Below are 22,783 nucleotides of genomic sequence, written 5' to 3' on the forward strand. Positions count from 1 at the left end.
GCGTTAACCCCTGCGTGCCCCGCGCCCTCGGGAATCTGCGGCCTCTCCCCGCGGAGCCTTGGCGCGCGCCTGAAATTCGGCCCTAACCCACGCACATACACACACACACACGCGCGCCCGCTGCCATTGCGTCCATTCGGTTCTCCTTCGGCCCCAAAACCTCCCCCAGATGCGGATCTGGGCATAACCGTGGCGTTGGCGTTTCGGCGCGGGGCTCCCCCGTCCCCGCGGCTTTGCGCAGCGCGGGGACAGCCACTCTCCCCGGGGTGGGGACTGCGGAGTGGGGCCCGGGCGCGTGTGCACGTGTGCGTGTCTGAGTGTGCAAGCGCGCGGGCACGCGTGGGTGCGCGCGCGTGGGCGCGCGCGCACACCCCTTGGTAGCCTCAAGGTCGCCAACACCCGGAGCGTCCCGGCCCCCGCCGCCCGCCTCGCTGCCGCCGGCCCCGCGCCCGGGCAGGCAGGAGGGAGTTCCCAGCTCCAGCGGGCGCCCTGTGCTTGGTTTCCGTGGGTGCCGCGGCGGGGACGACCAGGCGGGAGCGGGGTTCCCCCGGGGTGGACCCGGCCGGCCGCGCCCCGCGCCCCGGGCTCCCCGGGAGGATGAGGCGCGCGGCGCTTTGGCGGCCACGCGCTGTCGCCGACACTGGCTCCCGAGGGGCGGCTGGTGCGGGCCAGGGCTTCGGCTGGGTCTCCCGGTAAAGCTGCGGGAATTCGCGGCCCCCGCTCCCGCGCGCTGCAACAAGGCCGCATCTCCAGGCTGGAGGCAAGGACGCCCGCGAGTGGAGCAAGGTAAGCTGGCGCCCGAGGTGACATTGACGGGGCTGCCATCGCGCGGGGAAGTTTGCCCTGGGCGCCCCGCCCCCGCCCCCGCCCCGCCGCCTCCAGGAGGAAAATGCCCCCGTGGCTGGGGCTCTGCCCACGCCGCGGCCGGTCCTCGCCTTCCCTCCGCCTGGGCCACCTTCCATTCCCTCTCTCCTGCCTCATCCAACCTGTTTTTATTTCTCCTCTCGGCCACCCCTCCCCGCCTGCCTTTCCTAACTTCCTTTGCTCTCAGGCGACCCCCCCCCCCCAGTCTCCTGTTGACCCCGCCAGGCCCCAGCGTCCAGGCCCCAGTGTCCAGGCCCTGTTCTGCCTGAGGATTTTCCACTGGGTTCTCCAGGCCAGCAGACAGACCGGGGCGGGAGCAGGAGGCCCCTAGGTGCAGGCTGGCTTGATTCCTCATGCCCCCAAGGCCTGGAGTACAGATCGCTGACAGTTATCGAGCACCTGCTAGACCATGGGTGTTGTTCGGGGATCTTGCAAGCATTAAGTCACTTAACCAGTGTAGCTACCCCATGGTCTGTTTTACAGGTGGGGCCGCCTAGGAGCAGGTGATTTGAGTAATTTGTTCGTGATCAGGGCACCCGACTTTAAAACATAGCACCTGGTCCATTAGCATCCCTGTCGCTGCTGCTGACCTGTCCACCGTGGTCTGGGCCCTGTTTTGGGCACTGGCTAGGGGACGGTGGCCGAGGAAGCAGATCCTTTTGGGTGGTGATACATGATAGGGCCCATTGAGAAAAGAGAACAGCGTAACGGCTGGACAGTTTCATCCTCATAAGGGGAGCGGGCAGGACATCTGTCCTGGTGGGCTCTGAGGCCGAGGAGAAGAAATACAAGTGGCCAGTCAACCTGCTGCAAGTCAAGCCCGCGGTGAACTCTCTAATGCCCATTTGGTTGACTCCACAGTAAAACGTTGGACAGTATCAGGTAGTTGCAAAGGTTGTGGAGGGAAGGCTGGTGGTGGTAGGACGGGTGACAGTGGGGCTGGTGGTGGTAGGATGGGTGACAGTGGGGCTGGTGGTGGCAGGACGGGTGACAGTGGGGCTGGTGGTGGCAGGACGGGTGACAGTGGCTTTGGTGAGCTGGTGGGCGTTCTGTCCTAATTGGAGCATGTGTAAACCTGGGAGTCAGCAGTTCTCACTTCCAGGATTCTACCTGTGAGAAAATCCTGCGCATTTTCAACAGGAGACCTGAGGGTACTTCAGAAAATTCATGGAAAATGAGATTAAAAGATAAGTCTATTTTGGTGCAAAGAAATTGATATCCTTGCATCCGAAAAGTTCATGAAAATTGGGGCTGGCTGTCTGGTGTAGCAGGTACAGCTGTCACCTGTGACCCTGCCATCTCATATGGGCACCAGTTCAAGTCCTAGCTGCTCCACTTCCAATCCAGCTCCCTGCTAATGCACCTGGGAAAGCAGTGAAAGATGGCCCATGTGGGAGACCAGGAAGAGACTCCTGGCTTTGGCCTGGCCCAGCCCTTGCTGTGGTGGCCATTTGGTGAGTGAACTAGTGGATGGAAGATATCCCTCTCTCCCTCAGTCTCTCTGTCTCTCTCTCTGTCACTCCCCTCCTCTCTCTGTAACTCTGCCTTTCAGATAAATGAAATAAACCTTATTAAAGAATTGATGAAAATGCATGTTATGAATAAAGTATGCATGGGCTTCGAAACTTTTTGCACCAAAATAGACTTATCTCTTAATAGAGACTTATCTCTTAATGCCATTTCCATGGACTTTTTGAGGTACCTTCTGTGTATATGAAGATGCATAAGCCTGGTTCCCACCAATGAAAACCTTGAAGGACTGCTAGTGCCTACCCCTAGGGAGTAGATGGGATGGTGCAGTATTGCCACATAGAGGAATATCATATAGCAGTCAAAAATGAATGGATTGGACCTTAGCATTATGATATTAGGTGAAAAGTTAGGTCTAAAAGATTGCATATGCCATGAGAATGTGAAACAACAAAAATTAAAAAGTCCAGCTATTTAGGAATATATATCATGTATTTGTATAATATTAGCTAAATAGGAAAGCCAGAGGGTGATGAGCATGGGACTTGTGGTTACATTTTTCATGCATGAGGAGTGGAGACCACAGGGTTAGTTAGGGTCAAGTCGATGCTAGGTCCCAGGTGTGCTTATTACACTGTTGTAAATAATCAACATAGCAGGCCACGTGTGGACTAACGGTCAGAGGAAGTGACGAGCCAGTTGCTAAGCTGAGCCCAGTGCTGTGTCCTGTGGGCAGAAGGTGGGCACTGTGGCTTGATATTTTTTGGGAGAGACACAGTAGCTAGAGTGAGGGTGAGCCTGGATCCCGTAGAGCTGTAGGGTGAGGTCAAGAATGGAAGGGTTTTGAGCTGAGAGGCCTCATGATGGGGTTAAGATTTTAAAAGACTGTGCTGGAAGCTATGTGGGGAACAGACTCGGGGGTGTGTGTGTGTGTGTGTGCGCGTGTGTGTCGGGGCAGTCGGAGGCCCCTGAGCAGCAGAGGGGAGCAGGTGGGGAAAGACTGCCATTGTCCTGCAGGTTCTTGGCTACACAGGGTGTGCCCAGCCTGGGGGTCAGGCCTCTGAAGTCCTGTGCTTACTCTTCTTGCCAGCCCACGTCCGGGTGTGGCTGTGCAGCCTGGAGGCAGGGCAGTGTTCAAAGAGCAGGGTGGGCTCTGTAGGCCTCAGGAGCCCCATGGTGGTGGGGGTGGCGAGAATGGGCGTGAGGGCAAGTGCCTGGACACAGGACGCGTTTTCCTGATGGGCTGGACAAGACTTCTGATGAACAGACAGGGGGGTAGTAAGGGGGCTGTGAGCCGTGTGACGCCTGGCGATTTCATCTGTGAGGGTATTGTGCTGTGTGTGGAGAAGGAAGAGCCAGGGAAGGTTCATGTTTTGGGAAGAAAGTCACATTTTGAATATCCTAATTTGCAATGCTCGTAGGCACTGTGAATGTCAGGGAGGGGGCTGGACAAGAGTCTGACACTCGGAGGTTTCGGGGGCGGAGTCACAGCCCAGTTCCTGTACTTGGGTCATTGTCACCGTCCTTGTGAATTCCTTTAGGGCAGAGATGTCTGTGTCTTTCCTCCCTAGCAAAGCACAGAGGAGCATGGTTATCCATGAATATTGGTTGAGTAGGTAAGAAGGACACGTGAGCCAGGGGAGGTGGGGGAAGCATCCGAAGGCTGGGTCAAATCTGATGGCGGGGCGAGGCCAGGCGATTAGGAGGGCGTGAGCCAGGGGTCACAGCTGAGTCCCGGGAACTATTCAGGGCAGCCAGAAGCAGCAGGGACTCACCAGTGAGGACGTGGGCCCAGGAGAGTTTTGAGGTCCAGTAAGGAGGAGGAGAGAGCCGGGAGCCTGCACAGGAACTCAGCCAAGGCCGCGGCAGGAGACAGCGAAGTCCACAAGAGAAGACAGGGCTGAGGGGGTGCACGAAGAGGTTCAAGGATGTCGGTATGAATGGAGCCATGAGCTTCACCCCAAAGCCAGGGTATCACAGGCAGTCGTGAAAGACACCACGTAATTAGCTTGGGACTGGCTGCGACGTTGTCCTAGCCTCACGGGACCTCTGTGACATCACATTTACTGAATGGCGGCCCAGGCCTTTGCATACCCACAACCCACCGATCACCCTTCCAGGCCTGGTAGGCAGCACGTGGCTTGTGTGTGCATTTTCATGGCCTTTGCCATCCCCTCCCGGTGCTGGGACCGAGGGGCCGACGCTCCCCAATGCCGCCGTCTCCCCTCACTCCTGGGACTCCTGGTGTCCTAGCCTCTGCCCTCTCACAGCAGTCCCCAGCTCTCGACTCCTCCCTCTCCTCTCCTCCAATGGCACTTTGTCTCCTTCACCCTGGGGCATTTCCAAGCACCCAGCACTGTGCCTGGCACGTGGTCTGTGGGCAGAGACTGGGAGAGGGAGGGAGAAGGAAGGATTTTTCTTTTTCCTTTGGTTGTCAGTGGACCGCATGAGACCACCCTGTTCTCACGGATGACAAAGGCACAAGGCCCCTGTTTCCTCAGACCACTGAGAATGTAGGGTGTGAGTGTGTTAGGCTTGCAGTTCCGCTCTGGCTCTACCATAGACAGTATGGAGCGGCCCCTTATCTCACAGAGACTCAGTTTCTCCACTGTGACGTGTGGCTAAATAAAACCTCCCGAATAGTGGTGTCAATGGCATATCAGAAGGGCCCTGTGAGCTTTAGCCCTTTTAATTTCTCAGAGCATCTAATTGCCAGTGCCATCTCCATTGGCCAGCTTCAAGGAACGCTTCTGATTCTGAGAGTGGGGCTGCTTCTCCTGGGAGTCGGCACCTGGCGGCGGGAGGAGCCAGCTCTGGCAGATGGAGCGCATTCCTGGGCACACAGGCCTGTGCTGTTCTGTTTCTCACATCGCGTCACACAGTATTGCACTGCACATGATTCCCGGCTGGCTGGGAGTCTGGATAATAGTGAGGGTGCAAAATGCCTCCATTCAACGTGCCATCGACCGTGATAGAACGCCTTGCTGTGGAGCTGGGGGGCTGGCACGGCGACTGTGGCACAGGCTCTGCTTTCAAGGGAAACAGTCTGGCTGGCAAAGTGACTGCAGACTGTTCACAGGGTCACTTCCGGTGTGGCCCAACCCCAAGCCCTCCCCTCCACTACTGGGAAGAGTGATGTGAATGTAGTCGTGGTGCTGTACCTGGGGTCTGCACACTGCAGCTTAGGAGTCATGTTCATTTGGAACTATTTCATTTGATTTTCACAGCAGCCCTGTGAGCTATAGATGACAGCTCCCTTTTATAAATGAAATTGACTCCAGGGAGCAAGTGCCTGTCAAGGAGGCAAAGGCGTCTCCTGCAGGGATCACCGTGATGTGTCCTTCCAGTCCCATTACACATTGTTCCAGTCAGGGGTCTGTCCCTTAGGCAGGTGTGACTCGCTTCTGAATCGGAGCTCACCCCTTACATGCGATAGCCACGGCCAGCTTGGGCTTTGGCTGTGCGTGTAGACTCACGGTGACAACCCCTCCCTCTCCGAGGGCTGTGTCTCTGGCCCCCGTCCTGATGTGAGCCGGGTGTCAGAGCCCCATTAGGATACTGCTGGTTCCACCAGAAGAGGGATCTTCTCAGCGGTTGGGTGGATCGTGGGTCTGCAGGCAGCGGGGCCAGCGGAGGAAGCGCAGAAGCACGTAGAATGGCTTTGTCTACGAATCCCGTCCCGCCCACTGGGTGTTCTCCAGACCAGGAGAAAAGATGGAGTCTCATCTTCAAGATGGAATATCCGTCTTGCACTTTCTCAGAGCTGTCCTCACTCTTAGGCAATGCTTACAAGGCTTCGGATGCAGAGAAGGCCATGATCAAAATCTGCTTGTGGTTACTGACATGCGGAACATGGGTTCATATCTTAAAATTTAGTATGGGGAGGTAAATACCACAGACTTATGAGGGACCTTCAGAAAGTTCATGGAAAATGTGTGTGATACAAAGAAACTATGAATGAATTCCAAAACTTTTACACTAAACATTTTAATTTCATTTTCTGTGAACTTGGTTTAAAGTCAGTCTTTGTTCTTTAAGATTTATAAAAATTTATTTGAAATGTAAAGGGGAGGGGGAGAGAGATCGATCTTCAGTCCATTGGTTTATTCCCCAAATGCTGGCAATAGCAGGCGCTGGGCCAGTCCAAAGCCAAGAGCCCTGAATTCAATCTGGTCTCCTACATGGGTGGCAGGGACCCAAGTACCTGAGCCATTACCTGCTACCCCACAGGTGCACATTGGCAGGACGCTGGATCAGAAGCAGAGCCAGGGCTTGGACTAGGCCCTGCGACAGGGCAGGAGGCGTGGGTGTCTTTACCACCTGCCCCGTCTATGAACTTGCCGAATCCTCTCCTACTTGTCATGTGAGTATGCCAAGGGAAATGCGTTCCTTGCTACAATGTGAATTTTTCAGGTCCGTTTCTGCATTCTTGTGCTTGTTGGAGGTCTTATCATTACAGGTATTTTGCTGTGCATGGTGTTAGGTTGGGGAGCTTAGCTGGCTCCCGCAGACCTGTGGCGCCATCAGGGGTCTACACCGGCAGCCTCCATTTTCAAAGCTTTAGCCTTCACCATGGTGACTGCTGTCTTGCGTTGTGGGGTTGGTTAACTCCTCATTTCCTTGAACTTCAAATACACGGCTTGTGAAACACGAGAAAGAAGAACCATGATTTAGCAAAGGTGAGTTTTGAAAGGTTTGAGTCATGTGTTCATTGATGGGAAGAAATCTGACTTTTAGCATTGCTGCCTGTGCCAGAGGCCGGTCTGAGTGAGTGAAAAGTCCGAGTTCCCTGAGTGTGAAGACGAGCTTTGGGCTTCCTTTTGCAAGTGTTCTGCCTGGAGCATGTGTGCCACGCACTGGTGAGGTGACCCTGTAGTTGTTAGCATCCATTGAATACCAGCAGGTGAGTCCTTAAAAAGTACTTTTCCTCAAGACAGCTAAAGTCTTAGGGAACTAATTTGGGATAGAGCCCCTCACTGCACTGAGGGACTTGGGCCATCCTCCACTGCCCTCCCGGGCCACAGCAGAGAGCTGGCCTGGAAGAGGGGCTGACCTTGTCCGAGCCAAGGATTCCAGCCGCAGCCACCAGGAGCAGCGCTGTGCCGGAAGCGCCCGTGGTCACTGGCATTGTGCAGTGGGGGTGCAATTTCTTACCGAACCATGGACGGCAGAAGCGCAAGTGGGTTCTTTGCACTTACTAGAAACAATATAAGGGGTATGGTTTGAATGACCCCGGGTAAGTGAGGACTGCTTTGTCATGCCCAGCTCAAAGTGTGCAGTATAATCTACCCCATATTGTTGCGCAGTGCCAGGGCAAACAGTACCGCTAGGTGTGTTACTGCACTCACTAGCAGCGGCGGGCTAGGGCACAGCAGGCTCAGCGGAGCCCTTCCCTGGACCTCTAGAGAGCAGAGCCGAAGGCAGTGCTTGGGGTGCTGTCGGTTTATTAGGGCCGAGCAGCCTGGAGCGTAACACTGAGGCAGCCTAAGATGTGATGTGACGCCACGCACTGCTGTGCCTGGTGTCACCCGCTGCCGACGGCATGTGGAGACGAGGCACGCGGCGCCACTCCACAAGCCTGCGACGTGGCATTTGGGACTTTTGCAGAAGGTTGCAAGGAGGAAGCGTATCTTGGGGTGGTTTGTAGGAGCCAGAAAGAGCTTCCCTCCCAGCCTGCTCTTCCTCTGTTTCTCCTTGATGAAACCCGTGGGAGGCTGACTCCGTATTCCTGACTCTCTGGGGACAGCTCAGGTATCCAGGCATGGTGCCGCCCACTGTATTGTTTTGGCCACATCCGGACGTGAAGGGACACCTGCGTGTGGCTGAGGTGGTGACCGAGGGAGACAAAGGAGCGAGAGACTGAGCTGCGGACTCACAAGGTGCTTGACTTCTGAATGTTCACTTATCTGGTTACTTATTGTCATTTACCAAAACACACACCAGCAGCATGCCTGCCCTGTTCTGCTTTGGCGAGTCCAAGCACCATTTTTAGGTGGAGGGGTCCTCAGTGTGGGTTCCTGTGTTGTTCTGAGCCGTATACTCAGACCGAGTTCCATCATAGACGCAGTGTAGTCTTGACCGGTCTCTTACCTTCCCATGACCCACGATGGCCGCAATCAACACTGCCTGAGCACTTGGGAAAGGGAAAGCAGTGCCGCACCTCTGCTTTGAGCCCCTGCCCTCAGGGCTTGGTTCTTGTTTACTGGTTGGCAGGCCGGGTTTGTTCTGGTATTGCGCGTGCTGGCTTTCTAGCCCTCAGAGAAGCAAGGCCCCAGTGAGCTGTCACTCTGAAACACCCATCCTCTTTGATGAGCCCTTAACTCTTCTCTTAGGCAAGTCTGTCTTTTGCAACAGGAAGATGGTTTTGAGTGTAAACATGATGCTATGTTATTTCAGGAAGCTGGCTGATTCTTAAGCAGCAGTGGCTTTTTGTAAAAAAAATTATTTATTTGAAAATCAGAATTAGAGGAGGAGACAGAGCGAGATCTTCCATCTGCCGGTTCACTCCCCCAAAGGCCACAATAGCCAGGGCTGGGCAAGGCCGAAGCCAGGAGCCAGGAGCTTTATCCAGGTTTCCTGCATCAGTGCAGGGACCCAAACGCGTGGGCCATCCTCCGCTGTGATCGGAAGTGGAGCAGCCGGGATTTGAACCAGCGCCCATATGGGATACCCACACTGCAGATGGCGGCTTAACCCACTATACCACAGCGCTGGGCCTAGCAATGGCTTTTGTAACTTCTGCTTTGCAACCCAGTCCCAACCCGCCTGCAGAAGTCATAATATAAAAGAATAACAAAAAATATATATTCAGCAATGGAAAGTTCCTTGGTTAGTGCCTTTTTTTTTCCTGGGAAAAGGCTGTTTGCATCAGTAACTCAGGAATCTACAGTTGACATTTTTATCCTGTTTAATTGTCTCTTGTGTGAGCGGGAAGATTGCTTAGCTGATTTGGAAAAGGCAAGCAGACAGGATTTTGTCACGAGTGAAGTCTGAATGATTTTGCGGTGTTGTTTTTTCCCTGTGGACTGGACGACCGCCCCTTTTATTTAACAGCTGAAGTGACTGATCCTGACGATACCTGCTTGTCAGTTTTTCTGGCTGTGTGGGGCACTTTTATACACTGTGGATGTTTGTACACATGTTCTCATTAGTAAACCTGCAAAGAACCATGCAGGGCACGACTAAAAGATGTCCACGACCTCTCGTGTTTCCTGTTCCCTCCCCGAGTGGCAGCCGGCGCCTGGTCTTGGCGTGCTTGTGTGTCAGCGTTTTCCAGCCGTGGTTGCTGGGTTCACCTCACTCTCAGCTGGAGGAGGCACATGGCTGGCGTCCAGCATGTTCCCGCTCCCTCCTCCTGAGCGAGTAGCAGATCCCTGGGCCTGGGTGTTGCGCTTGGGTTGGAAAGCGTCCTCTCTGGAGGAGCAGAAGGTTGGCTTGACTGGAGTCGTTCTCGCCAGTCAGAGCTGATTGCCAGTGGCTCAGGCGTGAAGGGAGCTAGCTGGCTCACGTAGCGCGGAGGCCACAGGTGGGACTAGCTGTGTCCAGGGTTCAGGTAGTCAGGCCATACAGTCTCTGAGTGTGCTTGTTCCTGGTGGCTCTGTTGTTCTTTCGGCTTTATTCTCAGACATGTTTTTCTCTTGTGGCTCTGTGGTACATCCCAACAGATCTAAGCTTGACCTCGTGGGTTACTTCTGCTTTGACCTAAATCCAAAGGTTGTGTGTGCAGGGACAGGCCTGGCGCAGGTGGCTGCTTTCAGATTTGAGAGGAAACTGAGCGTGGTTCCCCAAGGGAGGTTCAAGACGTTGTATGAGAACAGTGGAACAGGCTGGCAGGCGGTGAGTGGGTCCACACTGCAGTGGGAAGGGGATCACTGCTTCCTGGCTCAGGGGCTCTGGCTTTGACCGCTCGGATGCCTGTCGGAGAATGGACACAAGTTCAGGGGATACGCTCACACCAGCCGAGTGCAGAGAAACTCAGTTTACTATTTCACGGTGGGGCACACGAGCAACGTAGCTGCCGGTGCTGACGGAGCAGTGCGTCTTCTCCCCTCAAACAGACCACGAGCAAGGTCAGTCGGATAAATCTGATCCATGAGGAGGGCTCAGAAAAAGCGGGGACAAGAGAAAACGTTCAGGGGAAGCTGGAGTTAGAAGATAAGTGTGACCCATGACCTGTGTGTGTGCAGAGCTTGTTACGTGTCATGTGAGAGCTTTGTGCAGTGTGTGGTATGTCACGTGAGAGCTTTGTGTGTGCAGTGTGTGGTGTGTCATGTGAGAGCTTTGTGTGTGCAGTGTGTGGTGTGTCATGTGAGAGCTTTGTATGTGCAGTGTGTGGTGTGTCATGTGAGAGCTTTGTGTGTGCAGTGTGTGTGTCACGTGAGAGCTTTGTATGTGCAGTGTGTGGTGTGTCATGTGAGAGCTTTGTGCAGTGTGTGGTGTGTCCATGAGAGTTGTGTGTGCAGTGTGTGGTGTGTCACGCGAGAGCTTTGTATGTGCAGTGTGTGGTATGTCACGTGAGACCTTTGTATGTGCAGTGTGTGGTGTGTCACGCGAGAGCTTTGTATGTGCAGTGTGTGGTATGTCACGCGAGAGCTTTGTATGTGCAGTGTGTGGTATGTCATGTGAGAGCTTTGTATGTGCAGTGTGGTGTGTCATGTGAGAGTTGTGTGTGCAGTGTGTGGTGTGTCATGTGAGAGCTTTGTGCAGTGTGTGGTGTGTCATGTGAGAGCTTTGTGTGTGCAGTGTGTGTGTCACGTGAGAGCTTTGTATGTGCAGTGTGTGGTGTGTCATGTGAGAGCTTTGTGCAGTGTGTGGTGTGTCCATGAGAGTTGTGTGTGCAGTGTGTGGTGTGTCACGTGAGAGCTTTGTGCAGTGTGTGGTGTGTCACGCGAGAGCTTTGTATGTGCAGTGTGTGGTATGTCACGTGAGACCTTTGTATGTGCAGTGTGTGGTGTGTCACGCGAGAGCTTTGTATGTGCAGTGTGTGGTATGTCACGCGAGAGCTTTGTATGTGCAGTGTGTGGTATGTCATGTGAGAGCTTTGTATGTGCAGTGTGGTGTGTCATGTGAGAGTTGTGTGTGCAGTGTGTGGTGTGTCATGTGAGAGCTTTGTGCAGTGTGTGGTGTGTCATGTGAGAGCTTTGTATGTGCAGTGTGTGGTGTGTCACGTGAGAGCTTTGTATGTGCAGTGTGTGGTGTGTCATGTGAGAGCTTTGTATGTGCAGTGTGTGGTGTGTCATGTGAGAGCTTGTGTGTGCAGTGTGTGGTGTGTCATGTGAGAGCTTTGTATGTGCAGTGTGTGGTGTGTCATGTGAGAGTTGTGTGTGCAGTGTGTGGTGTGTCATGTGAGAGCTTGTGTGTGCAGTGTGGTATGTCATGTGAGACCCATGTGCAGGGCATGTGGTATGTATCGGAGACCTCTGTGTGGGCAGCTCCTAGTCGCTGATCCCTCTGCTACGTTGACTTGGGGGTCTGTGGATATCACAGGGCAGCTCAGGGGCGGGTGGCCAGGAGACTTCCTGGCATCAGCAGAGATGCCGGCACTGGGGACTTGCGTTGCACATAGGGCCCAGGCAGAGGTGTGTGTGTGTGGGGGGGGCGGGGGGACACTAACACGGAAAGAGCAGTTGTGTGCTGAAACCTGCAGGAGCCGAGAGGTCCTTGGTTCCAACCCTCTTCCAGAAGAGGTCCTTGCAGAGAGCCTGTGTCACTGTTCAGGCTCACGGATCCTCACGGCACATCCAGGGCTTATTCCACTTACGCCACAGCTGCTACCTGGGATCCTATACCATCGGGCCCCACGTTCCTGGAGGGGCAGAAGGGCACGCAGGGTGTGGCCCCAGTGATGCGGGCTGGGGTCCTTCTCTCTGGTCCGCAGGCTCCCTCAGGCAGTGGGCAGCCTTGGCTGAGCCACCCCCTGCAGCTGCCCCGCTGTGTGCTTTGTGCACTGCCTCTCCTTTGCAGGCCTGGGGAACTGCAGAGCGGTCGGGACAGGAACTCCTGAGTGAGGCTCGTGGGACTGTTCTGCAGAGGCGCGGGCTCTTCCCTTGCTGGGGCGCTCCGGTGCGCAGGCGGTCACTTGGAGGTGGGGCTAAGCAGGCTGGAAGAACTGCAGAAGTTTCCTGGTCCAGCTGGGGGCAGTGTCCTGGGACAGAGGCTCAGGGAAGGGCACAGGTCCCTTGACCAGTCAGACGTTGTGAAGTTAGATGCATGTCTCAGGTACATCTGAAAAGCTAGTCCTGAGCTTTTCTTCATGGGCGTGTTCTTTCATCTGTTACTGGCCGAACGATGCCAGCTGAGGAAAGCAGTGGCCAAGTACAGCTCTGCCCCACGAGCAGATGCAGCGTGGAGAAGCAGGGCAGCCAGGCCCTTCCAGTTCCGAGCTTCTGATGGGTATTAAAACGTGATTAAAGGGGATTTAAAAATAATGGAAAAGTCTCTTGAGGGTGTTGCTTTCCATTAGGAAACCCAAATTGAGAATCACTGATTTAAGGTAAATTCACATACAAAACACATGTGACCCACAAAGCCGTGGCCTTGATTGGAAGCCGAGAATGGGGGCTGCCTCCTCCCGTCGTGGAGACACACAGGGCGGAGCTGGCTTTCTTGTCTGTAGACATTGACTCGTGGATGTGATCTGTGTTCAGTGCCTGTCTTCTGTCATCACGGAGAGAGGGGGGGACCACGCAGACGGCCTCCGTGTGCCCAGAGCCCTGATGGGGACAGTGAGGCGTAGGATGCTGCAGGTGGGGTTCCCTGGGGGAGACGGTGGTTGTGCTGTTGGTGCCGGCTGAGCAGCGGGGATGCATGGAGGTCCCACCAGAAGAGCCTGGAGAGTATTCGGAGGCTTGGAGGACGACCTGGAGACCGCTTTGCTTTCGTTACTGCTCAGGCAGAGGCGTGTAGAGGAAGCGGCCAGCGGCAGGAAGCGAGGCTGTCTTGCCAGCTCCATATCAAGTATGGGACTTGACCCATCACACCCCATTACCTCTGCCTGTGGAGCACCTGCTGACACCTTGTGCACGGGGAGGGGGCATTTACTGGGGGTTGTTATTATGGCTCCTTCACCAGAAAGAATGTGTCTTTTTTTTTTTTTTTTTAACACGCCTGTCAGTCTTGTGACCTGACGCCGCACCGTCAGCTGGAGTTCCTTTGCAGTGTGCAGATCTGAGTTAAGACTTGATTTTTTTTTTTTTGACAGGCAGAGTGGACAGTGAGAGAGGGACAGAGAGAAAGGTCTTCCTTTTCCGTTGGTTCACCCCGCAATGGCCGCCACGACCGGTGCACCACGCTGATCCGAAGCCAGGAGCCAGGTGCTTCTCCTGGTCTTCCATGCAGGTGTAGGGCCCAAGGACCTGGGCCATCCTCCACTGCCCTCCCGGGCCACAGCAGAGAGCTGGACAGGAAGAGGGGCAACTGGGACAGAATCCGGCTCCCCGACTGGGACTAGAACCCGGGGTGCTGGCACTGCAGGCGAGGATTAGCCTAGTGAGCCGCGGCGCTGGCAAGACTTGATTTTTATAGCCCAAGTGTGTACATCCTGTCTGCGTTGCCCAGGCTCAGTAAACCTAGCCCCAAACAGTCCCTGTTGGTCAACATGTCTCTGGGAGACATCAGCAACTCACCCTACTGAGAATGAAGTTATTTCCACTCATCAAGTGATGGGCAAAGAGTTTTGAGGTTTTTTGAAATTCAGAAAATCTAGAATTTTAAATGTATTCTGATAAAGACTTTAAAATCAGTCGTTCAAAAACTTACATAGGCAAGCTGTGACTATAATGCAGCTCTTAGGATAAAATATGAATCAGTTATTTTACTGATGAAATATAAAATATCATCAGGATCCGAGTTGAGCTGTTTCTTTCTTTTTTTAAAATTTTTTTGACAGGCAGAGTGGACAGTGAGAGAGAGAGAGAGAGAGAGAAAGGTCTTCCTTTGCCGTTGGTTCACCCTCCAATGGCCGCTGCGGCCGGCGCACCACGCTGATCCAATGGCAGGAGCCAGGTGCTTCTCCTGGTCTCCCATGGGGTGCAGGGCCCAAGCACTTGGGCCATCCTCCACTGCACTCCTGGGCCACAGCAGAGAGCTGGCCTGGAAGAGGGGCAACTGGGACAGAATCCGGCGCCCCGACTGGGACTAGAACCTGGTGTGCTGGCGCCGCAAGGCGGAGGATTAGCCTAGTGAGCCGCGGCGCCGGCCAAGTTGAGCTGTTTCTTAATGAAGCAGGGCAGCAGAGTGAAAACAGCTTGAGCTTTGGGTAAGACGAACCTCAGCTCACATGTCGGTTTTCCAGCTGCCTCCGTGAACTTCCGCAGTTTACCCCGTCTGTCTCTACTTCCTCCACGCTAAGATAGAAGGAATGATAGCACGTGTCCAGGGCCGTTGGAAAGAGTTGTCCTTCTTTTCAGGCTAGCCTGTGACGCCGTAGGACACAGAATTCCAGGAGGATGGATGTCCCGTGTGTGCCTAACTCAGGGCTGACCCATCAGGCATCTCGGAGGCTGCAGGGTGGCCCTCCAGTGGAGGCACTTCCCCTGCCAGGGCTGGGGAGTGGGACGGGGGAGGGTCAGCCACTGGGGCGTCTCTGCTTCCGTCCTGGCAGGATGTGACCCAGACAGCGGTCCTGGCTCTCCACATGCCAACATCCAAGCAAGAAGATTCTACTGAGGCGCCAGGGTGAGACGTGTGGGAGCTGGATGGAGCGAGCAGCCTGCCCGTGGCCGGCCGGCCTTGAGCTGGCAGTAGAACTTGCTGCATGTTCCTGTCTTGTATTTACTACCATGGGAACTGCCTGGAGAAGTTTTTCCTCTTCATCTATTTTTTGAGAGACTTTGTTTAAGATCCTCTATATATATTTGATAGGACTTAGCACTGAAGCCTTCCTGACCTGGGGATACTGGTGTTTTATTTATGTGTTTGGTTTGTTCTATAGACACGTGGCTGTCCAGGATATCTGTGTTTTTCGTTAAGTTTTGAGTATTTAAAGGAATTTTCTCATTTTGACTAGAAGATGGCTCCAAAAAGTTTATAGAATATAAATGTATTTTCAAGTCTCATTTTTCAGCGAACTTTTTGGAGCCCCTTTTATTTTCACAAATCTATTGCTGCAAAATTGTTTCTAATATCTCCTCAGTTGATAAAGTACAACATGTGACCATTCAAAATCTTTGATAATAAAGCACTCACTGCACAGGGAGGGTAGAAAACTCAACGTAGTGAGTGGCGATAGTGAGAAACCTATTGTGAACATCGCACTCGGTGGCAAGACTGAGGATTTTCCTGTGCTTAGGAGCGAAGTAAGAAACCACTCTGGCCACTTCCGTTCCACATGGAATTGGGCGCTCTAGCCAGAGCGGTCAGGCAATTAAAAGCATGCATGTTGGTAGGGAAGAACGAAGATTACCTCTGTTTACAGTGATACTGTACACATAGGAAACCATCAAGAGTCCACACACGTAAAAGCTGTTCAAACTAAGAAATTCAGTAGAGTAGCAGGATACGAAGTCAGCACACAGAACCAGTTGCATTCCTGTATTCTGCCAGTGAACTGTCTGAAAGGAAGTTACAGAAGACAACTCCATTTCCAGTAGCATCCAGAAGGAAGCACCATATAATGTAAGTTACAAATAATGGCTGAGAGCATTGAAGATGTAAATAAATGGAAACACGTCCCACGAACGTGGACTGGAAGACCTAGTACTGTGAAGATGCCAGTTCTACCCAAAGCAGTCTACACATTCAGTACAATCCCTGCCAAAATCCCATTTGGGGGGGGGGGCACAAAAATAGAAAAGCTCAAACTAAAGTTCATATAAACTAAAGTTCATATAGAATTTCGAGACCCCCCCTTTAAACCAAAACAATCTTAAAAAATATAAAACTGAAAGACTCATATCTTGATTTTAAGATTTATTACAAAGGTATAGTAATCCTAAGAATAGGATGCTGGCCAAAAGACAGACTCAGAATAGTGGAATAGAGAGCCCAGAAATAAACACTCTCAGAGTTGGTTAAGTGATTTTTGACAAGGCCACCAAGCCACTCAGTTGGTGGTGGGGAGGGGGAAGACAGTCTTTTCATTGGTTGCTAGGAAAATTGGGTATCCATATGAAAAAAAATGGAATTGGATCTCTACTTAAATTAACCCAAAATGGATCAGTCAACTAAATATGAGACCCAACATAATTAAACCCTTAGAGGAAAATGGGACAAAACTCGACAACAATGAATTTAGCAGATTGCCTGGGTATGATACCAAAGGCACAGGCAACAAAAAGGGAAATTGAATTTCCTGAAAAATTTGAAAGTTTGTACATCAAAATATAGTATGAACAGAGTAACAAGACAACTCTCAGGAGGGAAGATATTTGCAAATCATGTATCTGATAAGAGATTGATAACTTTTAGGAGAGTACTGCTGAAACTCAGCAATAAGAAAACAAGCACCGAGCCGGCGCCGTGGCTCAATAGGCTAATCCTCCACCTTGCGGCGCCGGCACACCGGGTTCTAGTCCCGGTTGGGGCGCCGGATTCTGTCCCGGTTGCCCCTCTTCCAGGCCAGCTCTCTGCTATGGCCAGGGAGTGCAGTGGAGGATGGCCCAGGTGCTTGGGCCCTGCACCCCATGGGAGACCAGGAAAAGCACCTGGCTCCTGGCTCCTGCCAGGATCAGCGCGGTGCGCCGGCTGCAGCGGCGGCCATTGGAGGGTGAACCAACGGCAAAGGAAGACCTTTCTCTCTCTGTCTCTCTCTCTCACTGTCCACTCTGCCTGTCAAAAAAAAAAAAAAAAAAAAAAAAAAAAAAGAAAACAAGCACCCTGACTTGGAAATGGGCAATGGACTTGACTGGGCATTTCACCAGAGAGCATGTTCAAATGGCCAGTGATACTGAAAATCACTGTGAGTTGTGAAATGGAGATCAAAGCAATGATTAGGATGGCTAATGTAAATCAAACAAAATAGAAAACTAGAATTGGCAAGGGTGTGGAGGGGTTGGAACTGTTGTACAGTCTAGTGGGAATGTAAATGGTACAGCTGCTATGGAAAACACTATGGCAGTTTTCCAGCAAATCAAAAATAGAATTATTGTTTGATCCAATAATTCTGTCTCTGGATACATATGCCAAAGAATGGAAAGTGGAATTGAAAAACGGATAGTACAACCATGTTTATAAAACCTTCATTTATAATACCCAAAGAAAGTACCTGAATATCCACCAATGATGAGTGGATAAGCAAAATATGGCATATACATGCAATGGGCCATTATCCAGCCTTAAAAGGCAGTGGAATTCTGATAGATGGAACAAATGGGTGGAACTTGAAGATGTCAGGCTAAGGGAAATGAGCCAATCAGAAAAAGATCCTCTGATTGTATTTACATGGAATTTGTCACAATCACAGTGAGGACATCGGTGGTTAGCAGGGCTTGGGTGAAGGTGAAAATGTGAAATCATTGTTTAATGGATGTCAAGTTTCCAGTTTTGCAGGCTAAAGAGTTATAGAGACAGTGGTGGTGGGTGTGAAACTTTATGCCTATTTATTTTTCATGTCATTTCAAGGCCAGAGAGAGATCTTCCATCCACTGGTTCACTCTGCAAATGCCCACAACACCCAGGCCTGGGCCAGGTAAAAGCCAGGAGCCCACAACTCCATCCTGGTCTGTCGTGTGGTGAGAGGGATGCCAGTACTTGAGACTTTGCTTCGAGGTGCACGTAGGCAGGGACCTGGACTGGAAGGGGAGCAGCTGACGCTCAGATCAGGCACTTTGATAGGGGGGCAGGAATCCCAAGTGGGGTAAGACACTACAGCACGTGCCTTCCCAGACCTGATGACCGGGACACTGAAGTGTGGTTAAGGAGGCACGCTTTGTTATGTGTGTTGTGCCTCACTAAACAACTGGCAAGCGATCACTTGTATTGTCTCCTGTTGTCCATTTGATGCTGAAGGATCTGCTATGATGTCTGCTTTTTTATTCTCGATCAGCTCATCCCGAAGTTTAGCTTTTGAGGAGACAACTTTCAGCTTCATTGATTTTGTCTGCGTTGCTTGTTTTTTATTTCACTGATTTTTTTGTATCTTTATTAGATCCCCGTTTTAGTTACTTATTTAAGTTGCCTTTATAGCTTTTTAAGATAGAATCTACAATTTTAGTTTTAGACATCTGTTTCTTTCTTAAGGACTGGAAGCTGTAAACTTGTAATTTAATCACTTTTAATTGACTCTCTGGAGTTTTAAAATTGTTTTTATTTTAATTCATTTCAGATTTTTTCCTTGTCATTTTCTTGACCTGATTTTTGAAAGTGAGTTTGTAAAAAATTTAGTGTTAGACCAGTTTTAAGTTTATGGAAAGCTGAGCAGAGCACACAGAGTTGCCATATACCTACACTCTGCCTGTTAGTGACCTGGTGGGGGTGGTGCATTTGAAACAACAGATGAGCCAATAGGGGAATGCTGCTGTTAACTGAAGTATGAAGTTTAAATTAGGGATTATCTACCATCACCGTGCTACACAGTGTAGTTTCAATGCTGTACCGTTCTCCTGTACTGTACCTGTTTACTACACACGCCCCAGCCCAAACTCTGTATGACCACTTAGCGTTCTACCATCTCTGTTGTTTTGCCTTTTTTGAATATTCAAATCATAGAAAGTGTAGCATTTTCTTTTTCATAGTTTTTTATTTATAAAAGGGGAGCAGATTTCATGTATTTCATAGATACGGCTTTAAGAGCGCGATGGTACTTCCCACCCTCCCTCTTTCCCATGCCCCGGCCCTCCATCCTCCTTCCTTTGTTATTTTTCTTTTAATTTTTGCAATGAATGTTTTCAATTTATTTTCTAATAACAAGCTCAGCCCTCCACTAAATAAAGAATTCAACAAGTAGTAAGCAGAGAAACCATTGTCCCTCAAGGGTTCAGGCAAGGACTGTAAACAATAATCAAACCTCAGAATGTCAGCTTTGCTCATATACATTGCATTTTTTGGTACTCTCTGTTAGTTACCACAAATAAGAGAAGACCCAGTATTTGTCTGGGGGCCTGGCTTATTTCAGTAAGTATAGGGTCTCCAATTGCATTCATTTTGTTGTGAAAGAATTTCATTAATTTTTATGGCTGAATAGTATTCCATAGCATATGCATACCACGGTTTCTTTACCCAGTCATCAGTTGAGGGACATCTGGATTGATTCTGTCTCTTAGCTATTGTGGGTTTAGCTTCCATAAACCTGAGGGTACAGATAACTCTTTCCTCTGCTGGTTTCATTTCATCTGGGTAAATTCCCAGGAGTGGGATGGCTCGTCACGTGGTAGCCCTGTTTGCAGATTTCTGAGGGATCTCTGCAGTGACTTCCACATGGCTCTTCCACAGTGGCTGTACCAGTTTACATTCCCACCAGAAGTGTATTAGGGTACCTTTTCGCCCACATCCACGCCAGCATTTATTATTTTTTGAATTTTGGATAATAGCCGTTCTAACTGGGGTGAGGTAAAACCTCCCTGTGGTTTTCACGCGCGTCTCCCTGATAGCTGGTGATCCTGGGCGTCTTTTGATGCGTCTGCTGGTCACTCGTGTTTCATCTTTGAAAAATGCCTGGCCATGTCCTAATTCTTTGCAGACTTGGTTCTTTCACGTAGCGATCTGTATTTAAAATTCCTGCATGTCTTCGTGGCTCGATGGCGCGTTTCTGCTCATTGCTAAGTGGGACTTCTCTCACAGCCGCCCCACGGCCTGCTGCTTAGCCATTCTCCTGTTGAAGAACTTCCTGGCGGCTGCGTCCTTGGGGCCAACATGAACACAACTTCTGTGACGTCTGTGTGAAGGTTTTCACGTGAACCTATGTTTTCATATATTGGGTGAATATGTAGGAGAAAATTTTCTGGATGGTAATAGTAAGACTGTGTTCAGCTTTGCCGAAAACCTGCCAAATTGTCCTCCACAGAGGAGGGCACCAGTGATTAATGGGAGTTCCTGTAGCCCCACATCCTCACCAGCATTTGGTGATGACGAAGTCTTCTAATAGGTATGCAGTGGTATCTCATTGTTGTTTTAACATGGAATTCCCTAATGAAGTGATGTTGACTTTCTGTTTGTCCAGATCTGTTGCCCATTTTTAAATTTAAGTGTTCTCTTCATATTCAGATCCTTTATATCAAGTATGTGATTTGTAAATATTTTTTTCTACAGGGACTTTTTAGTTCTCTCTGCAGTGTCATTCACAGAGCAGACATTTTCATTTTAATAAAGCACTACTTACCAGTTTTCCTATTATGATTATGTTTTTGATGTTTATCTAAAGTCATCACCAAATCCAAGGTCACCTGAATTTTCTATTTTCTTCTCGTTTGACATTCAGGGCTCTGACCCATTCTGGATTAATTTAGGGCTCTGACCCATTCTGGATTAATTTAGGGCTCTGACCCATTCTGGATTAATTTTTACGAGAGATATGAAGTCGTCTAGATTTGTATTTGTGGGCACGTGAGTGTCCAGCTATCCTTGACCATTTGTTGAGAAGGCTGTCTCTGTCCGTGGACTTGGCTTTGCTGCTGTCTGCTTGTGTGCATCCGTGTCCCGTCCTTGTGCTCCACACACTGACGTCTGTGACTGCTCATTGGTCGTGTGGTGCTGTCTGATGACCATGGCTTTGCAGCAGTCCTGAGGTCAGGTATGCGATTCCTCCGGCCTTCTCCTTCCGCAGTGCTCTGTTGGCTGTTCTGGGTCCTTGGCCTTTCTGTGGAAACTTCAGCATCTGTTCTTGATTTCCTCCAATAGCTTGCTGACGTTGTGCTGTGGGTTACACTGAGTCTGTGGGAGAGGTCGGGAAGAACTCACACTTGAGCCAGTAATTTAGATACTTCATTGCTTTCTCCAGAGTTCTCTAGGTTTCTCCATAGGGACCACATACATATTTTCTTAGACATACAGTTGTTTTATTTTTGGGCACTATCATAAATGGTATTGTGTTTTTTTATAAATGTTAGGTTCCAGGGACTCATTGTTGACATATAGGAAAGCAACTGATTTTTGTATCTTAACCTTGTATTCTGCAATCTTACTATAATTCAGGATTTGAGAAATTAATTTCCAGTAAAATTCTGTCATGTGAGGGAACACACTATAAAATTTCAATCTTTTTAAATTTGTTGAGACATGTTTTCTGACCTGGCACAGGTTCCAAGTGCAGTGGAGAATTACCTTGCTGTTATTGTTTACAAATGATCAACGCTATTGTTTGGATCATAGGTTCCTGAAATTTCTTTCTATGAAATTCTTTATTTGTATAGTTTTAAAAAGTCTTCATCTTTACTCGTTTTTGTGTTTTACTCCGTCAGTAACTGAAGGAGAACTGTGGAGACCTCTAGCAGCAGCTCCTGATGTATCTGTTTGTCCTTCAGTCGTGTCCACTTTGCTTTCAGGATTGAAAGCACTGGCAGCTGGTGTCTGCAGGAGCCTGCACCTCAGGCTCCCCGAGGGTCCGCAGGTGTTTTTCATAGCAGGTTTGCCTTTTCAGTACAAAATGTCAGCTTTTTAAATTGCTGTTTTAATTAATTATATTTTGGGATTTTCAATTTTTATTTCACTGGAGAGAGGAAGAGAGAGGGATCCCATCCACTAGTTTGCTCCCCAAAAGCCTGCAACACCTGGAGCTGGGCCAGGTTTGTTGGGAAACAGCAGCTCCACATGTGAATTTCGAAGGCTCTGTCTGTGAAGTCTGGACAGTGCTGAGATGGGAATCTTCCCCGGATCTATTGCTCACTACGCTGTCTTGCTCCTTGAAGTAGAGTTCAGAGCGCCCCTGGCGTACCCTCTTCCTTCAGTGGCTTTGCGGCCTGACTGGCCGTTTCTGGAGGTCACGTGCTGATCGTGGTGTGCGGCTCCAGCCGCTTTTTATAATGCCTGCGTTTCTGCACTCCATCAACTGCTCGCTCTGAGGCTGTCAGCGGGTTCTCTGCTGTGACCTCAGCCTTGTGCCCAGCTTCATGGCACGGAGGCGGCAGCTTCTTCCCTCTGGCCACGCTGACTGCTCCCTGCTGTCGCCGGGCGGGCCCAGACTCGGGCATTGTGGATCCCAGGGAGACAGGAAGCAGAACTTGCCCAAATAACCTGCTGAGAAAGAATAGCCGCCATTTGCTGACCATGAGCGAGGTTTTGGCACTCAGCATTATCCCATGAAAACCTCACTGTAGGCCGAGAGGCAGATTTGCCAGGCTTTGTGCTAAAGGCTTGACACACGTTACCTCTTTTCATGCTCAGGCATTCCAGAGACTTGGGGGTTGTGGGTTGCACTGCCAGGTGGGATGCCCCACCCTTAGGTGGGCCACACTCACTGCTGTGGGTGTGTGACCTTCAGTGGTGTCTGTAGGTAATGTGGAGCTGCCTTGTGGACCCAAGTGGATGCAGTGGAGTGTGTTGGGAGCTGGGTGAGGTGCCTGTTGGTGTGTGATGACTG

General features: G+C 50.8%; 1 protein-coding gene across 2 annotated transcripts in view; it reads left to right on the forward strand.

The window, feature by feature from the left end:
- Positions 1–283: 283 nt before the first annotated feature.
- KCNN2 (potassium calcium-activated channel subfamily N member 2) overlaps positions 284–22,783 on the forward strand; it is a 317,533-nt gene continuing 295,033 nt past the window's right edge. For both annotated transcript variants that reach the window (XM_051834540.2, XM_051834539.2), the window contains exon 1: positions 284–786. The gene's annotated coding sequence lies outside the window, so the exon portion shown is untranslated. The remainder of the gene's footprint in view (positions 787–22,783) is intronic.

Source organism: Oryctolagus cuniculus, chromosome 6 (assembly GCF_964237555.1).
Source record: "Oryctolagus cuniculus chromosome 6, mOryCun1.1, whole genome shotgun sequence".
In the NCBI taxonomy this organism is placed as follows: Eukaryota; Metazoa; Chordata; class Mammalia; order Lagomorpha; family Leporidae; genus Oryctolagus; species Oryctolagus cuniculus.